Source organism: Nicotiana tabacum, chromosome 17 (genome assembly GCF_000715075.1).
Source record: "Nicotiana tabacum cultivar K326 chromosome 17, ASM71507v2, whole genome shotgun sequence".
NCBI classification, from domain to species: Eukaryota; Viridiplantae; Streptophyta; class Magnoliopsida; order Solanales; family Solanaceae; genus Nicotiana; species Nicotiana tabacum.
In genome coordinates this window covers 36,675,651-36,702,710 of record NC_134096.1, presented here as the reverse complement: position 1 = coordinate 36,702,710, position 27,060 = coordinate 36,675,651, and positions in this window count along the sequence as shown.

Sequence of the window (27,060 nt, the reverse complement as noted above, 5' to 3'; positions counted from 1 at the left end):
TTCGCAAGTTTTCTTTCCCAAAAGAAAAATCGTTGGTGCGGTGTTTATGCTCGCAGAAGCGAGAATACCCGGGCAGAATGATATAGTCGTGAGTTTGAGCCATTTTTTTCATTTTTGGACTTTAGAAGCTCAGATAGTGGTGATATTTGAGAGGGATTTTACTATAATTCAAGAGGTAAGCAACTTTTAATCATTTTTGTCCATAAATATTGAATACCCATTGATTTACACCTAGATTATGTGTGTTTGAGGTGAAATTTGGGAGATTTGTGGTCTATGTATTGGAGAGTAAGATTTGGGGATTTGAGGGTCGATTTGTGGTTGGAATTAGATAATTTTGGTATGGTAGGACTCGTAATTGAATGGGTGTTTCGATTTTGTAGATTTTGAGAATTTTTGAGGCGTGGTCCGGGGGTTGACATTTTGGGTTGACTTTTTGAATTTGGTTAAAGATCTTAGCTTTATCGTATGGAATCGATTCCTATAGCTTGTATTAATTATATTAAGTTGTTTGTGACTAAATTTGAGTCGTTCTAGGGCCGATTCGCGAGGCAAGGGTTTGTTGGAGCATTGAGTTGCGCACTTTGAGTTAAGTAACACTTCTAAACTTGGAACTGAGGGTATAATCCCTGGAAAATGTGTTATATGGTTTGTGTTGGGGTGACGCACATGCTAGGTGATGGGCATGGGGGCGTGCATCGTGAAAATCATGATCTGGTTGATTCTTTTGTACTGTATTGTTAACAAGTCTTGTCCTATCCGTGAAATCCTTATTTGTTGGAGTAATTGAATTGCGATTCGTGCTACAAATCATGTTTAGGCTATGCGCTTATTCTGTTGAAACCTAGTGAGGTTATTCCTGCTATATTGAGTTATCTGCTGTAACTGCAATTAGGTGCTCAGTCATGATCCTTCATTTGCATATCATATCTTTTCTCCATTATCATTTACCGTTACATTACATGTTTTTATTGTTGAGCTAGTAATATGAGATTGTGAGCCCTTGAGACTTGAGAGATTGATGAGTGAGTTAGGATTGAGAGCCGACTTATGGGTGTTACTGTGGATCGGGCTGCATGCCGCAGCAGGCCTTATTGGTATTTTTATTATTGTGGATCGGGCTGCACGCCGCAGCAGGCCGTATAGGCTTTATATTAGCGCTTGGGCAGAATCTTCCCCTCCGTAGTCTGACATACTAGTAGTAAGCGCAGGAACTGTAATTTATATACACGTGCTTTGGTGAGGGGCATTGATGCCAGGCTCCCGTACAGTACTGAGTGATTGTCTGTGATGAGTAGGAATATGAGATAGACAGATTGAGCACTCTTAGAGTGTGAGTACCTGGAAATATCACTGTGATACCGTACTTTTGACATTCATATTTGACATGTAGGCATAGAGATGTACCATTCCTCGTGCTAGCTATACTTGACATGTTCTTATCAGTGTTGGTCTTTAATTGTGAACTTGAAAGCATGTCTAAATTATTGTACCATAAACCAGATAAATATGGAAGTTTCTCTAACCACAAATGAATATCGAAACATCCCCGGAACCAAACCAACCACCCCAACAAGTCACATAACCACAAATGAATATAGAATAAGTATTAAATAGGGAAACGAGCTACAATACTCAAAATGACCGACCGGGTCGTTACATTCTCCCCCTCTTAAACAAGCGTTCGTCCTCGAACGGGTCTAGAATCATACATGAGTCTCAAATAGATATGGATAGAGTCTTAGACCACCTCGAAACTCACCAGAAGGACCTAAAGATCTCGCTATCTTACTTTGGCCCCTATCATGCTCACGGTCAGCCCTCTGCTTCTGCTTACGCTCCTTTACACCCTGAGTGTATGCCTGAATACGATAAATATCAATGCATGGATGAAGTGAGACCGACATACAGTCATTAAGTAGGAGCGACTCCAACCCCATCACGAACTGGTGAACCTAATCCTCCATCTTAGCTACAATAGTAGGAGCATACCTAGCCAAAGAATCAAACTGAAGGTTGTATCCTGAACACTCATATGACCGTGCCGAAAGGTCAAGAACCTATCAACTCTGACCCGTTTAAGCTCTGGTAGCCTTTGTAAACTCCTATCATACTGCTGGAAGGGCATCTTCACCTCTGGACAACTACCAAGACTTGTACCAATTAACTGCAACATCCCAAAGTCTATAGGAAGCTAGCTCAACTGACTCAGTCAAAGTGGCCTTCATTACCCTCAAAGTCCTCTGCATCCTATCGAAAAATACCTGAGGGTCCTCATTTAGATCTGCTCCAGTGAATATCGATTCCTATAGCTTGTATTGATTATATAAAATTGTTTGTGACTATATTTGAGTCGTTCGGGGGCCGATTCACGAGGCAAGGGTTTGTTGGAGCATCGAATTGCGCACTTTGAGGTAAGTAACACTTGTAAACTTAGAACTGAAGGTATAATCCTTGGAAAATGTGTTATATGGTTTGTGTTGAGGTGACACACATGCTAGGTGTAAGGCGTATGGGTGTGCATCGTGGAAATTATGATCCGTTTGATTCTTTTGTATTGTGTTGTTAATAAGTCTCGTATTATCTGTGAAATCCTTCTTTGTTGGAGTAATTGAACTGTGATCAATTCTAGAAATCTTGTTTAGGCTATGTGCTTATTCTGTTGAGACCTAGTGAGGCTATTTCTGCTATTTTGAGTTATCTGCTTTAACTGCAATTAGGTGCTCATTCATGATCCTTCATTTGAGTGAGTCATGATCCTGCAGCAGGCCGTATAGGCTTTATATTAGCGCTTGGGCAGAATCTTCCCCTCCGTAGTCTGACATACTAGTAGTAAGCGCAGGAACTATAATTTATATACACGTGCTTTGGTGAGGGGCATTGATGCCAGGCTCCCGTACAGTGCTGAGTGATTATGTGTGATGAGTAGGAATATGAGATAGACAGATTGAGCACTCTGAGAGTGTGAGTACCTGGAAATATCACTGTGATACCGTACTTTTGACATGCATATTTGACATGTAGGCATAGAGATGTACCATTCCTCGTGCTAGCTATACTTGACATGTTCTTATCAGTGTTGGTCTTTAATTGTGAACTTGAAAGCATGTCTAAATTATTGTACCATGAACGAGTTGAATATCTCATTACTATATCTGTGTTGTAAATATATTGGTTCTGACTGTATCTTTCTAAGCTCGTCACTGCTTTCAGCCCAAGGTTAGTTCTGTTACTTATTGAGTATATTGGGTCGGTTGTACTCATATTACACTCTGCACTTCGTGTGCAGATCTAGGTGCATCTGGATGCGGTAATTGCTTGATTGTTGCCAGTACTTGCTTGAGAAGTGGCTCCTTATGAGGCCTTATATGGGAGGCGGTGTCGTTCTACAGTTGGTTGGTTTGAGCCGGGTGAGGTTAGGTTGTTGGGTATTGATTTGGTTCAGGATGCCCTAGAGAAAGTCAAGTTGATTTAAGATCGGCTTCATACAGCACAATCTAGACAGAAGAGTTACGCCGATCAGAAGGTTCGTGATGTTGCATATATGGTGGGAGAGAAGGTATTGCTCAGAGTATCGCCCATGAAGGGTGTGATGAGGTTCGGGAAGAAGGGCAAGTTGAGCCCTCGGTATATTGGCCCTTTTTAGGTGCTTGAGAGGATTGGAGAGGCGGCCTAGAATCTTGCATTGCCACCTAGTCTATCGGCTGTTCACCCAGTGTTTCATGTTTCCATGCTCCGGAGGTATTATAATGATTTGTCTCATGTTTTGGTATGTGACTTTAAGAGTCACCATTTGGATTTGACGTGCTGCCACATTGGGAGATGTATTTCTTATCCAAATATTTGAATTAATTATCCACTAATCACTTGATTAACTTGTTAATCTCCCATTAACAAATGATTAATCAATTACCTGCATAATTAAGAATTATCTCAAATTACTTAAAATACTACTCACTTTTAACATGCCTTATACACCTCACTATCATGGTCATGTGGTACCTTGTATGGCATTAGTCCTTGAATACGGGGTATTATAGCTTGGATCGTATTTTATCCCCAAATTGCCAAACTTTGACGGAATTCATTTTCTTCGATTTGCTCAACCTCTCACCTTCACTAATTTATTCATCACTTGTTTGAAATAGCATAATGCTTATAATCTCAAAATAATCTCATTCCCGAACTTCCATCAATTTACTTATGGCGTACTTTCACATACGAAAATATGGGATGTAACAAACGTATGAAAACGCGAGACGTAAAAACTCTAGCCATGGTAGATCTGGCATAGCCAACGTCACCGTCTTGACGTGATAATAAACGATAGCGTGATAGGGCGACAACTAGTCCATGCCCAAAATAACATCTAAATCCACCATACTGAGCAATAATAAATCAACTCTGGTCTCAAAACCACTGATAAAAATCAAACACGACTGATACATGCGGTCAACAATAATAGAATCACCCACGGGTGTAGATACATAAATAGAAGAACTCAAAGAATCACGGGATAAGCCCAAATAGGGGGCAAAATAAGATGACACATAAGAATAAGTGGATCAGGTATCAAATAAGATAGATGCATCTCTATGACAGACCAGAAAAATACTTGTGATAACATAATCGGATGCGATTCCTAGCAGGAAGGGCATAATATCTAGCCTGGCCTCCCCTCTTGGGTGACCTCTACCTGTCCGACCTCCACCTCAAGTTGGATGTGCAGGTGGAGTGGCAACTGGTGCAGTAATCATGTCCTGAGAAGTCTGAGAGCCCTGTAGAATAGGTGGAGCCTGCGAAATCTGTGGAGGTGCACCCCTCCTGAATCTGGGGCAATCCCTCACCATATGACGAGTGTCACCACACTCAAAACAAGCTCTCAGAGGACGTGTCTGCTATGACTGGCTCGGGCCTAATCGACTGGACTGACCGCTGGAAGCACCCCGTACAGGAGGTACACTAGACACTAGCGGTGCATAATAGGGATCCTGGGGCCTAGAAGTGGCCGGAGTACCGCTGGCGGCTGGATATGCCGAATTAACAGGGCGACCCCCATAACCCCTACCCTGACGAGCTGTAGATGGGGCACGAGAACTATTATACATGCCAGAATCTTGGGGTCTCTTAGCTCCCCTTTCTTCTCTCTCCCGGATCTGCATACCCTCCAACCTCCTAGCAATTGACACCACTTGCTGGTACGTGATGTTCATCTCCAACTGTCGGGCCATACTGAATCTGATACTAGTATGGAGCCCCTCAATAAATTGTCAAACTCGCTCTCGAACAGTAGCAACCAAGGCTGGTGCATGCCTAGCCAAATCACTGAATCGGATCGCATACTCTGACACGGTCATAGAACCCTAGCATAACTGCTCAAACTCTGCGCGCCATGCATCTCTAAGACTTTGAGGAACATATTCCATCAAGAACATATCTCAAAACTTAGTCCAAGTGAGTGAAGCTGCCTCAGTCGGACTATCCAGCTCGTATTCCCGCCACCACTGGTAGGCCGCTCCTCTAAGCTGGAATGTCGTGAAAGAAACACCACTAGAATCCACAATACTCATAGTACAGAAGATAAAGTGACATTCCTCAAGAAAACTCTCAGCATCTTCTGAAGACAAATTGCTGAAAGTGGGAGGGTGGTACTCTTGTATCTCTCAAGCCTGGGATGTTCCCCCTCCGAAACTACTGCCCTAACCTCGGGCCGAACTGGGACAACTGGCTGCACTGGTATAAACTTTGGGGCATGGTCAACCTATGCCCGTGGCTCTGGGGTACGGGCGGCAGGAGTCTGTGCTCCTCCCCCAGCCTAAGATGTGGCAGGAGCAAGTGGAATCAACCCTGCCTAAGCTAGAGTACCAAACATGCTCAAAGACTGAGCAAGAGTCTCCTGAAATGCAGGGGTAGTAACAGATGTCTCAGGTGCCTTCTCTCCAACTGGAGCTACCGGTGCCTCTGCTGCTGCAGCTCGTGTAAGTGCTCTGGCTGCACCATATGGTCTTCCTTAGCCTCTGCCCCGGCCTCTGCCCCGGCCTCTGCCCCGGCCCCGGCCTCTTGCGCCTCCAACAGGGAGCGCGGGTGTCTGATCATCGGATCTAGTTATGCGTGACCTCACCATCTGTGAGAGAATAGAAAGACAAGAGTTTAGAATTTCGAAGTCAACAAATGCGCACGATAAGGAATCAAAGAAATGAACATTTTCCTAACAGTTCCATAGCCTCCCGAAGATAAGTACAGACATCTCCGTACCAATCCGCGAGTCTCTACTAAACCTGCTTGTGACTCATAACACATATGAACCTAGAGCTCTGATACCAACTTGTCATGACCCCAATTCACCTTCCGTAGGATGTCGTGATGGCACTTAGTCTCTAAGACTAGGTAAGCCTAACAAATTGTGGAATAACATAATAAGAGTCTGAAACTCAAACCTCAATAGTTGTAATAAATGAAAACTGCAAGTCAAAGAACAATAATCACCCAAAACCCGGTAGAAACAAGTCACAAGCTTCTAAGAGAAATACTAATGTCTCTATACATCAGAGTCTACTAAAATAAGGAAAATAACATGATAAGGACAGAGGGGGACTCCGAGGTCTGCGGACGCTGGCAGATGTACCTTGAAGTCTTCGCACACAGGTGGCTCACTGATATCTGGGCTGGTAAGAAGTACCTGGATCTGCACATAAAGATGTGCAGAAGCGTAGTATGAGTACACCACAGCGGGGCCGAGTAAGTGCCAAGCCTAACCTCGGTAGAGTAGTGACGAGGTCAGGTCAGGCCTTACTAAAAATAATAGAAAAGTAAGATAGAGGATATAATAATATAATGAAATGACTGAGAAGTGAACAACACAGCAAATAGAGGTAAACAACAGGGGCGCTCCCGAGGTATCGCCTCGTAGTCCCAAAAGTAAATATGCAGTACAGGAGGATCTCCCGAGGAACTGCCTCGTAGTCCCAAAAGTAAATATACAGTACAGGGGAATCTCCCAAGGAACCGCCCCTTAGTCCTAAAAGTAAATATACAGTATAGGGGGATCTCCCGAGGAACCGCCTCGTAGTCCCAAAATAAATATGCAACAGATATCTGAAGGAAACAACGAATTTACAGCAAAAATCTCACGGTTAAAGATTTAAATCAAATCAAGTAAGCAGGTAATTCAGCTAAGCATGTTGAACATATCGCAAGTAAGAGTTAGGGCACGTAGACATGTGATACTAGACTAAACATGATCACTACATATACTAAAGCAACTCAGTTAAAGAATTTAAAAGAAGACTACTCAGCAAGAACCAATATGTTACATTTCGTGTTTTCGTACGTTAAAGTTTCGTCGTAAGTTAATCGATGTAAACTCGGGAATGAGATTATTTTTTAGATTATAAGCATTTATGCTCTTTATAACATGTGATAAGTAAATTCGTGAAGGTAAGAGGGTAAACAAATCAAAGAAAATGAGTTTCGTTGAAGGTTGTCATTTGGGATAAAATACGGTCCGAGCTATAATACCCGATATTTATGGACTAGTGCCATATAAGGTACCACATGACCATAATAGTAAGGTATATAAAGTATGTTAAACGTGAGTAGTATTTTAAGTAATTTGAGATAATTCTTAATTATGTGGGTAATTGATTAATTGTGGGGATAATTATGGTATTAAATAGGATTAAGTGGATAAAGATTTTTTTGGGGCTGCCACATGGCATTAAGCTAGGCCAAGGTGGCACCAATGTGCATGATGAGTCATAACACATGAGGTGCCTTGCTTACACGTAAAAGTTCTTTGGATAATTACCTTTGTTTGGTTTCTTTATTGGTAATGTAACTTGGAGAATAGGAAATAAGTTATGACATGCTTGCCACTTTAGAGTTTAGACCAGCAACGTTGGTGCTGATTAACAGGTTTAGTTGTTATTCATCATTGAAAATGATATCTTTCAATGGAGTGAATATTAGTCGGATAAGAAATAATGTGCTATGATATCAAGAATATCATACGGATATTTCTCTACTTCGATCCGCCGTTACGTGGTTTGTCGCAATTAAATGTGATGTCTTTAGTAGAACATGTGTGTACTAAGACGTGTAAGCTTCTTGATAAGGATCCCTAAGGCAAGAATATCTATCCACTCGTATGGTAAAAAGGAATAAGAGAATCAAAAGGTAGACATAAGTTTCAACAAGTAAAAGAAGCAAGGTAAAGGAGGGTATGAGATACCTAGTTAATGAAGATTATTAGTATTACAATTCGGGCAGAGAAATATAAGCATTTTGGGTTACCTTCAACAGTAACAGATGTATGTACAATTAGCCACACCCATATCAATTATGCCATATGGGAGCAGACAGATATAGTTTAAGAGAAGGATAGGTATCAGGATCAAGCTAGGGTTAGAGTAACCCAAAATTGTGGATGGATTGTTAGCATTAGTTGACATTTCCAAATGATGTTGCAAATGTGCTAATAGATCTCCTTGTGAGACACCCAGATGGTGCACTCTAAAATAATACAGCTAGATATGAGTACTACAAAGATAGGCACTATTAATTATTACAAAGACAGGCACTGCAAGCCTGGAAGGGATAAATATTATCTTAGTGTGGCTCTCGTCCCTATTAGAGAGAGAATGTTAGGCAACCCAAAGAGCCAGTGGTTGGAGCAAGGGGAGCTAAAAGCAAAAGAATATCTTGTTGAAGTTTTTATAATAATATGACAGACAGAAATGTTAGCAGGGAAATAAGAAGAGAGTTAATGAAGCATTATGAGTAAGATATGATACATGGATGACAACGGTAGATCAAAAAAATGACAGTATTACAGAGTCTATAGTCAAGTGAAGAAAAAGATGAGAGGTTACAGGCCTTGGGACAACAAAAGAGTATAGGACATAAAGTCATATCCTCATTTCGAGAAATAAGTTCGTGACTCTAACATGATTACCAGAAGGAAAAGTTAGACCCCCAAAGTAATATAAATCAGTATGGGCTGGTGAACAAGATAAACTAAACATGAATTAGGGATTGAGTGATTTGATAATAGTTGGAATTATGAGAATTTCAGAGATTGTGTTCCGGCAATAATAGAATGGACGACAGAAGAATAACCTTTAAAGGTCATTCAGGAAGACGCTTCCTTAAAGCAAAGCAATGTGAGCAAGGTTAAGCTTAAGGGACTATGTGTGCCAGTTACACTAGGTGTCACCCTTTTGAGTAAAGAATTTCGTTATCCTTGGTACAGAAGGATTATCGCAAGGCGAGTAAGGATCATAGATGATGTGAAAATATGCCAAAGATGAAGATGTAAAACATCTATAGGTAGATCGTCGTAGCACTAAATCTTAGTACTCCCCAAAAGGGGGGAATATGGAGTGATGTGGCATTAAGTCAGAATTAAGTGGTTCTAGTAACTATGGAATGGTAAAGGAAGAATGCAATAAAAATGAAAATGGGATGAGATTGCACTTATTCAAATCTTACAGATATGCTACGATTCCAGAACATTATGCAAGCGCGACGTCAAGGAGAGGAAGTAAGGGTTCTGTCCTGGGATGTTATTGATAAAGAAGGAGCTAGTGCGAGATGTAACTTTAGACAAAGGAAATAAACCAAGAAAGATTACATGGAATATTGATATGAGAATGGGCCAACGAATAGTTAGCAGTTGATTCAGGAAGAGCCTAGTTATGGCTAGACAAGAGGATACAGACAAATCAATAGATCGTGCAAGATAAATATAGTGAACCCCAACATAGTGAATCAAGTCTCGCAGATAATGATATCGTGATCCTTGAAAAATATTCAGATAGGAGTTGGGGTAGATAAAGGTACCGTATGAGTGTTACAGAAATAAAAGAGAGTGCCACTAAGAAAACAGTCAAAATATCAGTTCAGAAGCAACCCTACAAGAACAAGGGCATGGAGATAAGTAACTACGGATAATTATAAGCGAGAAAGGACATCAAACATTCCGTCGAGTATACGATGTAATAAGCTCGCAGCTTTACAAGAGTCAGAGGGTCCTCCCTAAGTACTACAATGAAAGACTAGCTGAGAAAATAAGGAAGAAGGCGTCAACCTAAGCATAGTAACTTGAAGAAGAAATGGCCATGTAAAAACAGTCTCACTACAACATTGTATGCACTCCATAAGAAAGTGGCATCTACCGTGGCTAGTGAACGGAAAGTAAAATCAAAAGTAATATTCGAGATCATATGAGTTGCACGAAAATTCTGGCATGCGTGGAAACTAAGATAAGCTAAGTATGCACGCAACAAGGGTACAGAAAGACCATAGCTTACGTTTAAAGAAAGATGAGAAGGAACGAAAAGAATTATTCGATCAATGATCCAAAGTTAGTTACGTTATGAACGCACTTAAGATTTCGGAGTATTATCCATGCAACATATATGCTGACAATCATACAGTCGTAGAAGACTCCGGTATAAGTTAAAAGAAAGAATTGAGTCCAGGTCATAGACAAAGGATTGAATCGTTAGAAGATTATATCATGGATATTCCATAGCGCCCATGAAAGGCTAAAGTAATAACTAATACCAGGAGCCGCAGATCGGAAGATAGTTTAAGCCTACATAAAGGTTGATCAGAGGGAAGAGGAAACGAAAGAGTGAACATTGTAGAATCACTCTTAGTATTAGAGGTACAAGAGAGATAGTACAACAACCATATTCTATAACGGCTCTACGATAAAGCCAGTTAGAAGAATACCAGCCTCATAAGAAGTCAGTATGAAGCTCCCACCGGATTGTGTATGCACCAGAGGAACAAGTATTATAATAGAGCTTCAAGTTGTGGATTTACATTATACCTATGTGGAACGGAGGTTATGAAAGAGATAGAAGATGTGGCAAGATTTTAAGGTAAGTAAGGTAAAGGTGAACAATGTACGAGATACTCAAATGCATAAGGTTGTGAATAGTCCATACTTCGGATAGAAGGCTAGAAGCGCGGAGATTCAGAATCCAGGAATGATAGCGGAGTCGTCAGTGGTATATCTTCCAGTCTCTGGTTTCTAGGTATCGAGAGGTCTAGTTAAAAGAGTAAAGAAGAGTTTGAGACGATGTGATGTCTCGCTTGATGTTCCAAAAGAACATAAGGAAATCTATGGTGCAAGCAAGTTGAAGGAAGGTTACAAGTAGTATAAATAGATATGTGTAGGTCCCGAGCTAAAGTATGGTGGAGCGACAAGGTTTTAGGAAGACATTAGTAAGGATAAGGAAAGGCGAGTGAGAAGGTGACGAGAATGGATAAGTCCTCGGGATTAAGCCCAGGAAAACAAGAGAGCGAATAGTTTCTCTAAGTTATAGAAAGTTCAGTATAGCCTGAATGAACTCAAAGAAGTCTAAGACTAATAGCACTTAGAAGAGATGGAATGTTGCTCTGGTAGTATAATAAGGGTGTAATTGTGATAGATAAAGAATGACGTTTGGGCCTTCGATTGAGTAATGATTTGAAAAAAAGGGATTTCACGAACGACACGGGATTAGAATACCCCCTAGATATGAACCCTAGTGGCAGTGTTACATAAGATATCAAGTTATCAGTGGTAGATTGTATATCAATATTGAGGTGAATCAACAATGGATGGATAAAAGTTACAAAGTATGAGATGAGATTAGGTCGTCATTCTTAAGAGGAACAGTAATGAGGAAGCATTAAAGGACTTAGATTTATACATATGGGATAAGCAACGAGAGTAACCTGGAGTTTGGTAGCAGACCTCAGTAACCTGGAGTTTGGTAGTAAACCGAAGTAAGAGTTATGGTATAGTATGACCTACTTAGATGTAGTAAAGCCATAGACGCCCAGAGGTATAACTTGTCATAATTCTGTATATGTTCACAAAGCGAGGCCTAGAGATTAGCTAAAGGCTGGATGAAAAATAAGAGAAGGGTAACATAGGCGCACATACAAGGACAAAGTTGTACAGACTACATGATAGAAGGTAACAATAGTTACGAGATTGAAAGAATTCCAACCACAAGCCTTGGTGTGAGAAAGAGGCCTAAAGGTGGGAATGCCCTGACTTTGGCTTTATTCACAGAACAGTTTCCTAGATGGAAAGGACAATATTATAACCATTTGTAAGAGCTATCCGGTTATAAGATAGATAAGTACATCAGTTAAACATTCGAGGACGAATGTTTCTAAGGGGGGAAGGATGTTACATTTCGCGTTTTCATACGTTAATGTTTCATCGTAAGTTAATCGACGTAGACTCGGGAATGAGATTATTTTTGAGATTATAAGCATTTATGCTCTTTATAACAGGTGATAAGTAAATTCGTGAAGGTAAGAGGGTAAACGAATCAAAGAAAATGAGTTTCAATGAAGGTTGTCAATTTGGGATAAAATACAGTTCGAGCTATAATACCTGGTATTTACGGACTAATACCATACAAGGTACCACATGTCCATGATAGTAAGGTATATAAAGTATGTTAAAAGTGAGTAGTATTTTAAGTAATTTGAGATAATTCTTAATTATGTGGGTAATTGATTAATTTTGGGGATAATTATGGTATTAAATAGGATTCAGTGGATACAGTTTTTTTGGGGCTGCCACATGGCATTAAGCTAGGCCAAGGTGGCACCAATGTGCATGATGAGTCATAACACATGAGGTGCCTTGCTTACATATAAAAGTTTTTTGGATAATTACCTTTGTTTGGTTTCTTTATTGGTAATGTAACTTGGAGAATAGGAAATAAGTTATGGCATGCTTGCCACTTTAGAGTTTAGACCAGCAACGTTGGTGCTGATTAACAGGTTTAGTTGTTATTCATCATTGAAAATGATATCTTTCAATGGAGTGAATATTAGTGGGATAATAAATAACTTGCTATGATATCAAGAATATCATACGGATATTTCCCTACTTCGATCCGCCGTTACGTGTTTTGTCACAATTAAATGTGATGTCTTCAATAGAACATGTGTGTACTAAGACGTGTAAGCTTCTTGATAAGGATCCCTAAGGCAAGAATATCTATCCACTCGTATGGTAAAAAGGAATAAGAGAATCGGAAGGTAGACACAAGTTTTAGCAAGTAAAAGAAGCAAGGTAAAGGAGGGTAGGAGATACCTAGTTAATGAAGATTATCATTATTACAATTCGGGCAGAGAAATATGAGCATTTTGGGTTACCTTCAACAATAACAGATGTATGTACAATTAGCCACACCCATATCAATTATGCTCTATGGGAGCTGACAGATATAGGTTAAGAGAAGGATGGGGTATCAGGATCAAGTTGGGGTTAGAGTAACCCAAAATTGTGGATGGATTGTTAGCATTAGTTGACATTTCCAAATGATATTGCAAATGTAATAATAGATCTCCTTGTGAGACACCCATATGGTGCACTCTAAAATAGTACATCTAGATATGAATACTAGATTGTTCAAAAATATTAATTATTACAAAGACAGGCATTGCAAGCCTAGAAGGGATAAATATTATCTTAGTATGGCTCCCGTCCCTAGTAGAGATATAATCTTAGGCAACCCGAAGAGCCAGTGGTTGGAGCAAGGGGAGCTAAAAGCAAAAGAATATCTTGTTGAAGTTTTAAGAATAAAGTGATAGACATAAATGTTAGTAGGGAAATAAGAAGAGAGTTAATGAAGCATTATGAGTAAGATGTGATACATGGATGACAACGGTAGATCAAAACAATGACAGTATTACAGAGTCTATAGTCAAGTGAAGGAAAGTACGAGAGGTGACAGGACTTGGGACAACAAAAGATTATAGGCCATAAAGTCATATCCTTATTTCGAGCTATTTAGACTTAGATGTTGAGTCTTTTACTCCATGTTTATCTATGTCTTTTATTTACTGATTTTCATTCCTTACATACTCGGTACATTATTTGTACTGACATCCCATTTGCCTGGGGAAACTGTGTTTCATGCCCGCAGGTCCCGATAGACAGGTTGAGAGTCCTCCAAGTAGGCTATCAGCTCAGCGAAAGGTGTTGGTGCGCTCCATTTGCTCCGAAGTTGCTTATTTGGTCAGTATGATTTGGACATATATTGATTAGTATGGCAGGGCCTTATTCTGACCTCTATGGTATTAATCTACTCTTAGAGGCTTGTAGACATATGTCATGTACGTGAAAGATTATATGGCCTTGTCGGCCTATGTTCAGTGTACGAGTGATCATTTTGGTCTTATAGGCCCGTATGTCACATGTATAAGTTTGTATTACATGTTGGGTCATCCAATGTTGAGTATTTTCTCTTGTTTTATTCTACTTATTTCAAGACAGCCTCTCCAGCTCATTTACCTATGATAGTATGATACGAAAGATACGTTACGTTGGTACTCGATTGAGTAAGGTACCGGGTGCACGTCGCGGCCCATCGGTTTTGGTCGTGACACAATATTTCCAAATTTAGCCTATGTATGCATTCATTACCTCGCGTACATGCAAAATGTTACAACAGTATCAAATCCTAAGAGAATTTTCCCCATACAAGGTTAAATAAGACACTTACCTCAAGCCAAGTTTAATCAGTCAATAAGAATGCATTTCCCTAAATTTTTCGACTCCGATCGGCTCGAATCTAGTCATAATTATTCGATTCAGGCAATACAAATTATAGGAATTAATTCCATATGAAAATATAGAGTTTTCAATAAAAACCCAAAATTTAACCTAAAAATCGCCAGTGGGGCCCACGTCTCGGAACCCAACAAAAGTTACAAAATATGAACGCCCATTCAACCACGAATCCAACCATACCAAGTTTACCAAATTCCGACATCAACTCGACATCCAAATCGCAAATTCTTATTTTGAAATCCCTAAGCCCAAATCCTCTAATTGCACCTCAAAAATATGTAATCTAGTCGAAATACTCAATGATAATCTAATATTATTGACTAACAATTATCACAAGTGACTTACCTCAAGTTTTCCCGTGAATTCTCTCTGAAAATAGCCCCAAAACCGTGTTGGAAATGTCCAAAAATGACAAAAACTCGCAACCCTCTGTTTTTCTTACAATGCCCAAAGGTTCCGCTTCTGCGGAATTTTTAACCGCATCTGCGGTTTCGCTTTTACGGTAAATATCTCGCTTCTGTAATAGCCTTCGCTTCTGCGAACAAGGATTCCACTTCTGCAGACTCGCTTCTGCGATGAAGCGTCTGCTTCTGCGGTCCAAGGCCCCCTTAGCCCAGGCTGCATCTGCGACCATTGCATCTCTTCTGCGGTCGCGCTTCGGCGATGCCTCATCCTCTTCTGTGGACCATCCGCTTCTGCGATGCCAGGCTCGCTTCTGCGAGCTCATACCTGCGAGCCAAATTCTGCATGTGCGATTGCATCAGTAGGTAGTAGCATGTTTCAATTGTTCTAAGTCCAAATTTGATCTGTTAACCATCTGAAACTCACCCGAGGCCCCCAGGACCTCAACCAAATACACCAACAAGTCCAAAAATATCATACAAACCTAGTCTAAGCCTCAAATCACATCAAACAACGCTAAAGTCACAAATCACACCACAATTCAAGCTTAATGAACTTAAGAATTTTTAACTTCAACATTCGATGCCGAAACCTATCAAATCAAGTCCGATTGACCTCAAATTTTGCACACAAGTCATAAATGACATAATGGAAGTATTCAAATCTTTAGAATCGGATTCCGGCCCCGATATCAAAAAGTCAACTCCCCGATCAAACTTCCAAACTTAAATTTTATTTTAGTCATTTCAAGCCTAATTTAACTACGGACTTCCAAATACTTTTTCGGACACACTCCTAACTCCAAAATCATTATACGGAGCTATTAGAACCATCAAAATTCTATTCCGGGGTCGTTTATACATAAGCCAATATCTGATCAACCTTTTCAACTTAAGTTCTCATTTTGGAGACTAAGTGTCTCAATTCATTTCAAAACCTCACCGGACCCGAACCAATTACCCCGACAAGTCTCATAACAATTGTAAAGCACAAATTGAGCAGTAAATAGGGGAACCGTATTGTAATACTCAAAATGACCGACCGGGTCGTTACACCAAGACTCTTTTTGGAAAGGTTTTATGTGAAAAATTGATTAAAATGTGGAATTTAGCCTTAAAATGAATTGAGTTAACTACTGTCAACATTTTGCAAACGGGCCCGGATTAGTATTTTGATGGTCCCGGTGGGTCCGTAACGTGATTTGGGACTTGGGTGTATTCCCGGAATTGAATTCGAAAGTCCCTAACTTGATTTAACATGATCTATTGAAAATTAGTAATTTGAAGGCTAAAAGAATTCCTAAGTTTGACCATATGTTGACTTTGTTCCTACCGGGTTCAAATTATGATTCCAGAACTTGGTATAAGTTCATTTCAGTATTTATGACTTGTCTATAAAATTTGGTACAAAACGGAGTTGATTTAACGTGATTTAGACGTCCAGTTGTAAAATTACATGTTCTTGAGTTTCTTTGCAAATATCATTCATTTTGACATCTGATTCGTAGTTCTAGGTGTTATTTTGGTATTTTTATTGCATGAGCATACTTGTATGACGTTATTACACTTGTGTGCATGTTTGGTTTGGAACCCGAGGGACTCGGGTGAATTTCGGATAGGCTACGGAGTGATTTTGGACTTAAGAAATCTGTTGGTTTTGGCTGTTGCTGGAGTCTGACATTTTGTGCTTCGTGATCGCGAAGGAACTCTCGTGTTCGCGAAGAGGAAAATGGGCTGGGGCGGAAAGTATTCATCGTGAACGCAAGGAGTTGGTCGCGAACGCGGAGCAGTAGGGGCTCTACCCTTCGCGAACTTGACCATTCCTTCGCGAACGCATAGTGTTAGGAGGGGGAACTAGGGAATTGAATTTTACTCTACGCGAACGCGAGCCTAGGCTCGCGAACACGAAGGCAAATGGGGCTTAGCCTACGCAAACGCGGAGGGTTGATTGCGATCGCGATGGCCAACTAGGTAGTGCTCTTCGCGAACGCGTTAGGTGTCTCGTGAACGCGATGAACACCTGACGCCCAGTCATTTAAACTTCTAAAAATCGGTATTTCACCCATTTTTCACTATCTTCTCATTAGAACTCGGTCTAGAGGCGATTTTGAAGAGAGATTTCATCCCTACTTCATAGGTTAGTGTACTTTAACTCGTTTTCTGCCATTTCCATCACCACCCATTGATTTCTAACCTTAATGTATGCTCCTTTGTGGTAGAAAATTAGGGATTTGGGTAGAATTGGGGATTTTTATAAAATTGAGATTTAGACCTCAAATTGAGGTCGAATTTTGAAACTAATTACATAATTGGGCTCGGGGGTGAATGTGTAATTAGGTTTTGGTCCGAATCTTGGATTTTGACCAAGCGAGCCAGAGGTTGACTTTTGTTGACTTTTTTTAAATCATTAAAGATTGAATCTTTTTCACTCATGGGTAGTTTCTAAAGCTTATTTTGAATTGTTTGAACGATATTTTGTTAGATTCGATTGGTTTGGAGGCGAATCTTAGAGGACAGGCCCCAATTGAGCTTTGATTTGATCGTGGAGCGAGGTAAGTATCGTGGTTAACCTTGACTTGAGAGATTAGGACTTGTTTGCCTATTTTCTACGTGTTTAATGTGTAGGTACAATGTATATGTGAGGTGACGAGTACTTATGCGTTGTTGTTGGGTTAAAGCGTACGGGTGGAACTTGTTTCCTTGTTATTTATTGCCTTTTTAATTATGATATCCATGCTTATGTTAGATTATCACTTATTTGATCATTCCTTTCGTAATTATTGCTTAGTTAGTAATTGTTAAGTATTTTGGAAGTTGAAGTTTGGTATCTTGGCATCATATTTGACATTAGATACATTCTCTGCATTATTTATTTCCCAAATTTATATTATCTCTATTACATGGTAAGGAAGAGTGTTAAAGCACGAAGGGTGATGTCGTTCCATTGCATTTATCTCATTTATTGATTAATACATAGTAAGGAAAAGCATTAAAGTACAAAGGGTGATGTCGTGCCTATTATATCATTTATTCATTATATTATGGCGAGGAATACAGTAAAAGCACGAAGGGTGATGTCGTGCCATTCATCTCATTTATTCATTCTTACATAGTGAGATTGAGAGTAAAAGCACGAAGGGTGATGTCGTGCCATTTTATTTTACTTATGTCATCATTTCATGGTAAGGAAGAGTGTTAAAGCACGAAGGCTGATGCCATGCCATTTTTATATCATTGGTTTATTTTTCTTCATTGGTTGATGATTTATTTGCCTATTACGTGATGTCATTCCTACCGTAGTTGTCGTATGTTTCCCCTTTCGCGTGTCCCCTCCCAGTTGTACATTGTTAATCTCTTTTTTTGTTACTGCTTCATATATATATATACTTGTACAGGTTTATTTACGTAGGTGTCCTATCATAGCCTCATCACTACCTCGTTGAGGTTAGGCTCGACACTTACGGAGTACATTGGTTCGGTTGTACACATACTATACTTCTACACTTCTTGTGCAGATTTTAATATTGGTCCCAGCGGTGCGTGAGGTGCGACAGCTCGGATCATTACATACGGAAACTTAAGGTAGATTTGTTAGCGTCCGCAGACCTTGAAGTCCCCTTCCTCTTCCCTCTTTTACTGTTAATTTCCTTCAAAACAGTTGTATTTATTTGAGACTTTATTTGTAGAACTTCTAGTTGCTCGTGTACTCGTGACTCCGGATCTTTGGGAGTAGATATTACATGACTTATGTTGGTACTGTATTAGATTGAGTTCCTACCTCATATTATTTATTTTCATTTTGTTTAAACTATTAAAATTTAGCTATTTAACTATCTCACGTCGGCTAACCTAGCAAGTAAATGTTAGGTGCCATCAGGACCCCGAGGTTGGGATTCTGGGTCGTGACAAGTTGGTATTAGAGCACTCGGTTGCCTAGGTCTCACGAGTCATGAGCAAGCTTAGTAGAGTCTGGAGGATCGGTACGGAGACGTTTGTACTTATCTTCCAGAGGCTTTGGAGTTTAGGAAAAACTTCACTTATTTCTTTCGCTATCATGTGATTTTATTCTATCATTGATGATTGACCCATTCTATTCTTTCTCTCTCACAGATGGCAAGAACACACACTGCATCTACAGTTAGATAGGAGCCGGAGCCCCCTGTGGCAGCTACTACTAGGGGCAGAGGCCGAGGCCGAGCCAGAGGCAAAGCTCAGCCTAGAGCTCAAATAACAACATTCACAGTGAAGCCTCAGATTTATCACGAGGAGGAGGTTCCAGCTCAGAGTGTACCCGTAGGGCCAGCTCAGGTTCAGAGGGGTTCATAGCCACTCCAATGCTTCAAGACGCTCTAGTCTTTTTGGTGGGTTTTATGGAGACGGTGTTCCAGGCTGGTACATTCACGGTGATTCCAGCCGTCTCTCACGCTGGGTAAGAAGCACAAACTCCCACCAGTTGGGGTGGTTCAGCCGGTTGTTGCAGCACAGGATGGTGATAGACCTGCTATGTATTCTGAGGCTTTGTTGAGGTTGGATAAGTTTACCAAGCTCTTCCCTGTTCATTTCAGTGGTGCACCTTCTGAGGACCCATAGAATTATCTAGACCGTTGCCGCGAAGTGTTGCGGAACATGGGTATAGTTGAGACCAATGGGGTCGACTTTGTAGTGTTTCAGATGACTGGTTCCGCCAAGAGATAGTGGAGTGATTATATGTTGACTAGACCAGCTGGTTCGCCTACACTTACCTGGGATCAGTTCTCATAGCTATTTCTAGAGAAGTTCATTCTTGTCACTCTGAGAGAGGATTACAACAGGCAGTTTGAGCGTCTTCAGCATGGTAGCATGACTGTTACCCAGTACGAGACTCAATTTGTGGACCTAGCTCGCCATGTCATTATCTTTCTCCCCACTGAGAGGGAGAGATTGAGTAGATTTATTGATGGGTTCACTTTCACTATCAGGCTACAGATGGCCAAGGAGACTGGAGATGATATTACTTCTTAGAGGGCCGTAGATATTGCCAGACAGATTGAGATGGTTCATGGTCAGGAGAGGGGGCTGGTGTATGATAAGAGGCCTCGTCATTTCGATGGTTTCAGTGGTGCCTCGTCTGGAGGCATGGGTACTTTTGGTAGAGGCCATCCTCCCAGGCCATTTCAGTAAGTGCTTCAGGTATCTCACGGTGCTTCGGGCAGTCGGGGTCCTTCTGTGTCTCATCCTGAGCAGCTAGCCTACAGTGCACCACCAGCTCTTATTAATGAACCTCAGATCCAGAGTTATCAGAGTGGTTACCCAGGTCGACAGGGCCAATTCCAAGGTCAGCAGTCAGAGCAGTCGAGGGCTTGTTATACTTTTGGGGATCCGAGGTACCTTCCTAGATTTTGCCCCAGATCACATAGCAGTGTGAAGCAACAGGGTTCTCGTGCCATGATTCTGGCACCGGTTGCTTCACCACCTGCTCAGCCAGCTAGAGGCAGAGGCCAGGCAGCTATAGGTGGAGGTCCGACCATTAGAGATGGAGGTCAGGCCGTTAGAGGTGGAGGCCAGCTAGCTAGAGGTCGTCCCAGAGACGTAGGTCAGAGTGGTAGGACCAGCCCCGATTTTATACTTTCCTAGCTAGACATGAGGCAGAGTCATCTGACATCGTTATCACAGGTATTGTTCTAGTTTGCCAAAGATATGCTTCATTTCTATTTGATCTAGGTTCTACGTATTCCTACATGTCGTCCTATTTTGCTTCATATCTGATTGTGCCTCGTGATTCTTTGAGTGCTCATGTGTATGTGTCCACGCCTGTGGGAGATTCTATTGTTGTATATCGTGTCTATCACTCGTGTGTGATCACTATTAGGAGTCTTGAAACTAGTGTAGATCTCCTGCTTCTTGATATGGTAGACTTTGATGTTATTTTGGATAGGGATTGGTTGTCCCCTTGTTATGCTTTATTAGATTGTCACGCCAAGACGGTGACCTTAGCCATGTCGGGGTTGCCTTGATTAGAGTGGAGATGGACTCCTGGCCATTCTACCAGCAAGGTTATTTCTTATGTGAAGGATTAACATGTGATCGAGAAGGGATGTCTAGCTTATTTGTCCTATGTTCGTGATTCGAGTGCAGAGGTTCCTTCCATGGATTCAGTACCAGATTGTACGTGAGTTTCCAAAGGTATTTCCTGTAGATCTGTCGGGGATGCCACCCGACAGAGATATTGACTTCTATATTGATTTGGCTCCGGGCACTCAGCCCATTTCTATTCCACCATACCGTATGGCCCCACCGAAATTAAAGGAATTGAAGGAGCAGTTGCAAGATTTGCTTGATAAGGTATCCATTAGACCTAGTTTCTTGCCCTGGGGTGCGCCCGTGTTGTTTGTGAAGAAGAAAGATGTCTTAATGAGGATGTGTATAGACTATCGGCAGTTGAACAAAGTCACTATCAAGAACTAGTATCCGTTGCTGAGGATTGATAACTTATTTGATCAGCTTCAGAGTGACAAGGTCTTTTCAAAGATTGATTTGAGGTATGGTTACAATCAGTTGAAGATTAGGGCATCGTATGTCCCTAAGACAGCTTTTAGGACTCGGTATGGGCATTATGAGTTCCTAGTGATGTCATTTGGGTTGACAAATGTCCCAACAACATTTATGGATTTGATGAACCGGTTATTCAAGCCCTATTTGGATTCTTTTGTGATCGTATTCATTGATGATATCTTGATTTACTCCCGCAGTCGAGAGGAGCATGAGCAGCACCTTCGGATCGTACTTCAGACTTTGAGGGATAGTCAGCTATATGCCAAGTTTTCAAAGTGTGAGTTTTGGTTAGACTCAGTCGCCTTTTGGGGCATGTGGTATCAGCAGAGGCTATAAAGATGGATCCTAAGAAGATTGAGGTAGTTCAGAACTCGCCTAGACCTACTTCAGCTACAGAGATTCAGAGTTTCCTGGGTTTGGCGGATTATTATTGCCGGTTTGTGAAGGGGTTTTCTTCCATAGTAGCCCCATGGACTAGATTGACACAGAAGGGTGCTCCATTCAGGTGGTCGAGTGAGTGTGAGTTGAGCTTTCAGAAGCTCAAGACTACTTTAACTACGACGCCAGTGTTGGTGTTGCCCATAGGTTCAGGATCTTACACGGTGTATTGTGATGCATCTCGTATTGGGCTTAGTGGAGTATTGATACAGGATGGCAGGGTGATTGCATAAGCATTGTGGCAGTTGAAGGTTGATGAAAAGAATTACCCTATTCATGACTTAGTCTCTCTTGGATTCCGAGATGTGGGCCCGGGGTTGACTTTTTGACTTTGGTTAAAGAACTTAGCTTTATCGTATAGAATCTATTCCTATAGCTTGTATTGATTGTATTAAGTTGTTGGTGGCTAGATTCGAGTCGTTCGGAGGCCGATTCGCAAGGCAAGAGCTTGTTGGAGTAGGGATTTCCACGGTTTGAGGTAAGTAACACTTCTAAACTTGGTTCTGAGGGTATGAATCCCTAAAATATGTGTTATGTGGTAGGTATTGAGGTGACGCACATGTTAGGTAACGGGCGTGTGGGAATGCACCATAGTAATTGTGACTCGGTTATTTCCGTAGTACTATATAGTTGTCAAACCTTATTGTTAGTCATGTAATCCCAACGTGTTAGAGTAATTGAGCTGCAATCCATGCTAGAAATCATATTTAGGATGCATGCTTATTTTGTTGGGACAGGCTGAGGTCATTTCTACTGATGAATTATTTGCTTAAACTGCAATGTTATACTCAGTAACATTCATCATTTGCATATTACATCTCAGTCTCAGTTGTCAATATTGTTACATTATGTTATCATTATTTGGGCTGATTGGCATGAGATTTGTGAGCTTGAGAGACTGTAGATATTGATGACTGAGTTGGGGGCCTGAGGGCCGGATTGTGAGTGATATTGATGAGATCGGGTTGCGCACCAAAACAGGTTTGATTGATTCATGATGGGATCGGGTTGCACACCGCAACAGGTATTATTGATTCATAATGGTATCAGGTTGCACATCGTAATAAGTTTTATTAGCGCTTGGGCAGGATCCGCCCCTCCGGACTCTAACATACCAGTAGTGAGCGCAGGTACTATACAATGTTGAGTGATTGAGTGTGATGAGTGAGAGTTGAGATAGTCATGATTGAGCACTCAAAGAGCATAAGTACATGGGAGTATCATCGTGATGCATTGCATTTGACATGCATATTTGTTTATGTAGACATAGAGATGCAACATTGATCATGCTAGATATATTTGGCATATTTTACCGGTTTAGCTTAACTATTGAATTTGAAAGTATGCCTACATTTCTGTACTGTGTATAAACTAATTATTAGATATCTCTAAGTATCACTGTCATTTCCCTGTTATACTTGTACTATTATTATTTGGATTTGGATTGTACCTTTATGAGCTCATCACTGCTTCAACCCAAGGTTAGTCCTGTTACTTATTGGGTACATTGGGTCGGTTGAACTCATACTACACTCAGTACTCCGTGTGCAGATCCAGGTATATCTAGACCCGGTGGTTGCTAGACTCGGAGTAGTACCTGCTTGGAGACTTTTGAGGTAGCTGATTTGGCATCCGCAGACCTCGACTCTCCTTCTTTTTTCCCCTCGGTATATTTAGTACTGTTCTACCTTTCCAGACAGTTGTATTAGAAGTTTTGACTGTGTAGACATCTAGTATGTAATGACCTGACCGGTTATTTTGAGCATTTGCACTTCGCTTGGTGGTTTGAGGGCATGAGTAGCTATATATGATGTATTACAACTTGTGTGTATCGTCGGTTTGATTTTCAGGTGATTCGGAATTAGTTTGGAAGAATGAATTTCATTGATGAAGCTTTAAGTTAGAAGAGTTGGCCAAGTTTGACTTTTGTGTATTTGACCCCGGAACGGAGTTTTGATGGTTCCGTTAGGTCCAGATGGTAATTTTGGACTTAGACGTATGGCCGGATTTGCATTTGGGTATTTATAGAAGGTTTCGGCACTATTAGGTAAAAGTTAGAAATTTGAAGGTTTGAAATGTTCATAAGTTTGACCGATAGTTGACTTTGATGATATCGGGTTCAAATTGTTATTCCTAGAGTTGGAATAGGTTCGTTATGTCATTTGGAACTTTTATGCAAAATTTGGATTCATTCCAGATTAGTTAGGCTTGAATCGGACACTTGGTTCAAAGTTAGAAGTTTATGAACTTAAGAGATTGATCTTGATCGACGATTCGCAGTTTTGAGGTTTAGAATGTTCATAAGTTTGAGGCCTCGAGTATGTCCGTAATATGTTTTGAGACTTGTTGCTATGTTTGGACGGGGTCCCGAGGGGCTCGGGTGAGTTTCGGGGTGATTTCGGACCATTTGTAGGCCATTTTTAGTTGCTGGATTTTGGCTACAGCAGTGTGCATCACGATCGCAAACTTTGGGTCGCGTTCGCGAAGAGCAAAATGGAAAAAATGGGCATGTGAATCGCGTTCGCAGAGAGATCTTTGCATTCGCAAAGAAGAAATTCTATTGTCACTCAGTCAACTTTGGAAGCTTATATCTTGCAAGCTATAAGGAATTTGGAGATGATCCAAAAATAAAAGTCGTAGCCCTTGGTGTCTAGTTTTCAGAAAATCAAACCATATGTAAATTGGAGTTTTGTACAAAAGTTATGGCTATTACACTATAGGCTATCTCGAAGAGTTGGGCAAGCTTGTTGGAGTTTGTTCATCGCAATCGCGAAAGAATGTTCACGATTGCGAAGCGTAAAAATTGAGCTGGAATTTTTTGAATCACAATCACGATGTTGGGGGCCGCAATCACGAAGAGGGACCTCTGGCAGTGCATTAAAACATCAAATTTCGGGATTTTGAGTTCATTTTAACATATTTGGATTTAACATATTTGGAGCTACGGAGCTCTGATTGAGACAATTGTTTAGGCAATTTTCATCACATGGATTGGGGTAAGTGTTTTGTACTTGGTTTTGATTATATTTCATGAATATATCCTTGTTTTTTGTATTTGGTTGATGATTTCAAAAGAGAAATTGGGGGGTTTTGTCTAAAGTTTCATAGAGTGAATTTTTGAGTATTGAACATTGATTCGGAGTCGAATTTGAGTGAAACTAGTATGGTTGGACTCGTAATTGAATGGTTTGTCGGATTTTGTGAGTTTTGTCAGGTTCCAAGGTGGGGGCTCAAGTTTTACTTTTTGGTAGACTTTGGGGCTTTTGATTAAAGATTCCACCTTTATCTATTGGATTTGTTTCCTTTGACATTATTTGATGTTTTTGAGTTGCTTTTGGCTAGTTTTGAGCCGTTCGGAGGTCGGTACGCACGGGATGGCATTTCTAGAGTATTGTTTGGCTTGCTCGATATTGAATTCGGCTTGTTCGAGGTAAGTAACACTTCTAAACTTGGTGTTGAGGGTATGAACCCCTGAATATACGTGTTATGTGTTTGGTGTTGAGGTGACGCACATGCTAGGTGACGGGCGTGTGGGCGTGCACTGTGTGAATTATGACTCGGTTGATTCTGTGGTACGGTGTAGTTATATATCTTGTTATTATCCATGAAACTTCTACGTGTTAGAGTAATTGAGCTGTGATCCATGTTAGAAATTATGGTTAGGCCATATACTTATTCTGTTGGGACCCACTGAGGTCATTCTTGTTGTTGAGTTATTTGCTTAATGTAAGGCCCCGTAAAAATTTCATAAAGGAATTTATGTTTTCGTGGTGCTGAACTAGGATCATGCCACAACAGGCTTTATTGACTCATGATGGGATCGGGCTGCACGCCGCAGCATGTCATGATTGGCTTATATTAGTGCTTGGGCAGGATCTGCCCCTCCGGAGTCTGAGCGTAGGTACCGATGAGTGGGAGTGCCAAGTGCCAGTTCCAAGTGCGAATGCCGAGTGATTGAGAGTTTTGAGTGATTGGGCGGTGTTAGGTGATTAAGAGTGTTGAGTGATTGGAAGGTGCTTAGTGATTGAGCATGCTGAGTGAGGTTGAATACTCCGAGAGCATGAGCATGTGAGTTTATCACTGTGGTGCTTTATATTTGACATGCATACTTGGCATGTAGGCATAGAAATGCCTTTCATCATGCTACACGGTATTGTGACATTCATGACTTCAAATGCACATTGACATGTAGGCATAGAGATGTACTTTCCTCATGCTATCTGAGAATGAAACATCTTAGTTGTTGTTGAAAGTTTATGGGAAAATCACAGTTTTCTGATATACTCATACTTTGACGATTTCGGTGAAAGATTTGGAGTTTTACAGTTATACCTGAAAAGCATGCCTATTTTCTGTAACTGTGAACGAGTTGAACATCATATATTTGAGTTATTATTTGTGTTGCTTTTATTATATCGTTACAAGTTGTTCTTGGCTAATGGTGTTGGACTATTGTCTAAGCTCATCACTGCTTTCAACCTAAGGTTAGGTTTGTTACTTATAGAGTACATAGGGTCGGTTGTACTCATACTACACTTCTGCAGCTCGCATGCAGATTTTGGAGCTGTTGTTGCTGTGTATGGCGGGAGCTGGCATTGAAGATGTACCTGCGATCCGGTTGTAGCTGTATCTTGTTCATGGTAGCTTTAGATTTATAAAAATCTGTTTATGTACATTTCAAACAGATCATGTATTTATTTCATACCAGCTTTGTAAATTCTAAATCTTAGAAGCTCATGATTTGTACTACCAATCCTTAGGATTTTTGTATAAAAGTTTAGTTATTTCATCATTTATTTTCTCTGTAAATCTATTTGAATTGGATTGTTGTTAATTGGCTTACCTAGCAGGTTGGGTTAGGTGTCATTACGATTAGTTGAATTTTGTCGTGACATAGTAGCTCATGCACTCGGTGACACCCGAATTTTAGAAATTTTGTATTTGAGTCACAGTTATGCTTATCGGTTATTTATGAGGTTTTCTCACTGATAAATGTATTACATCATGCTTTTAATTTAAAATGAGTAGTTATTTTATCATTTTCGGCTTACCTAGTACTGTGATAGGCGCCATCACGACAAGTTGAGTTTTGGA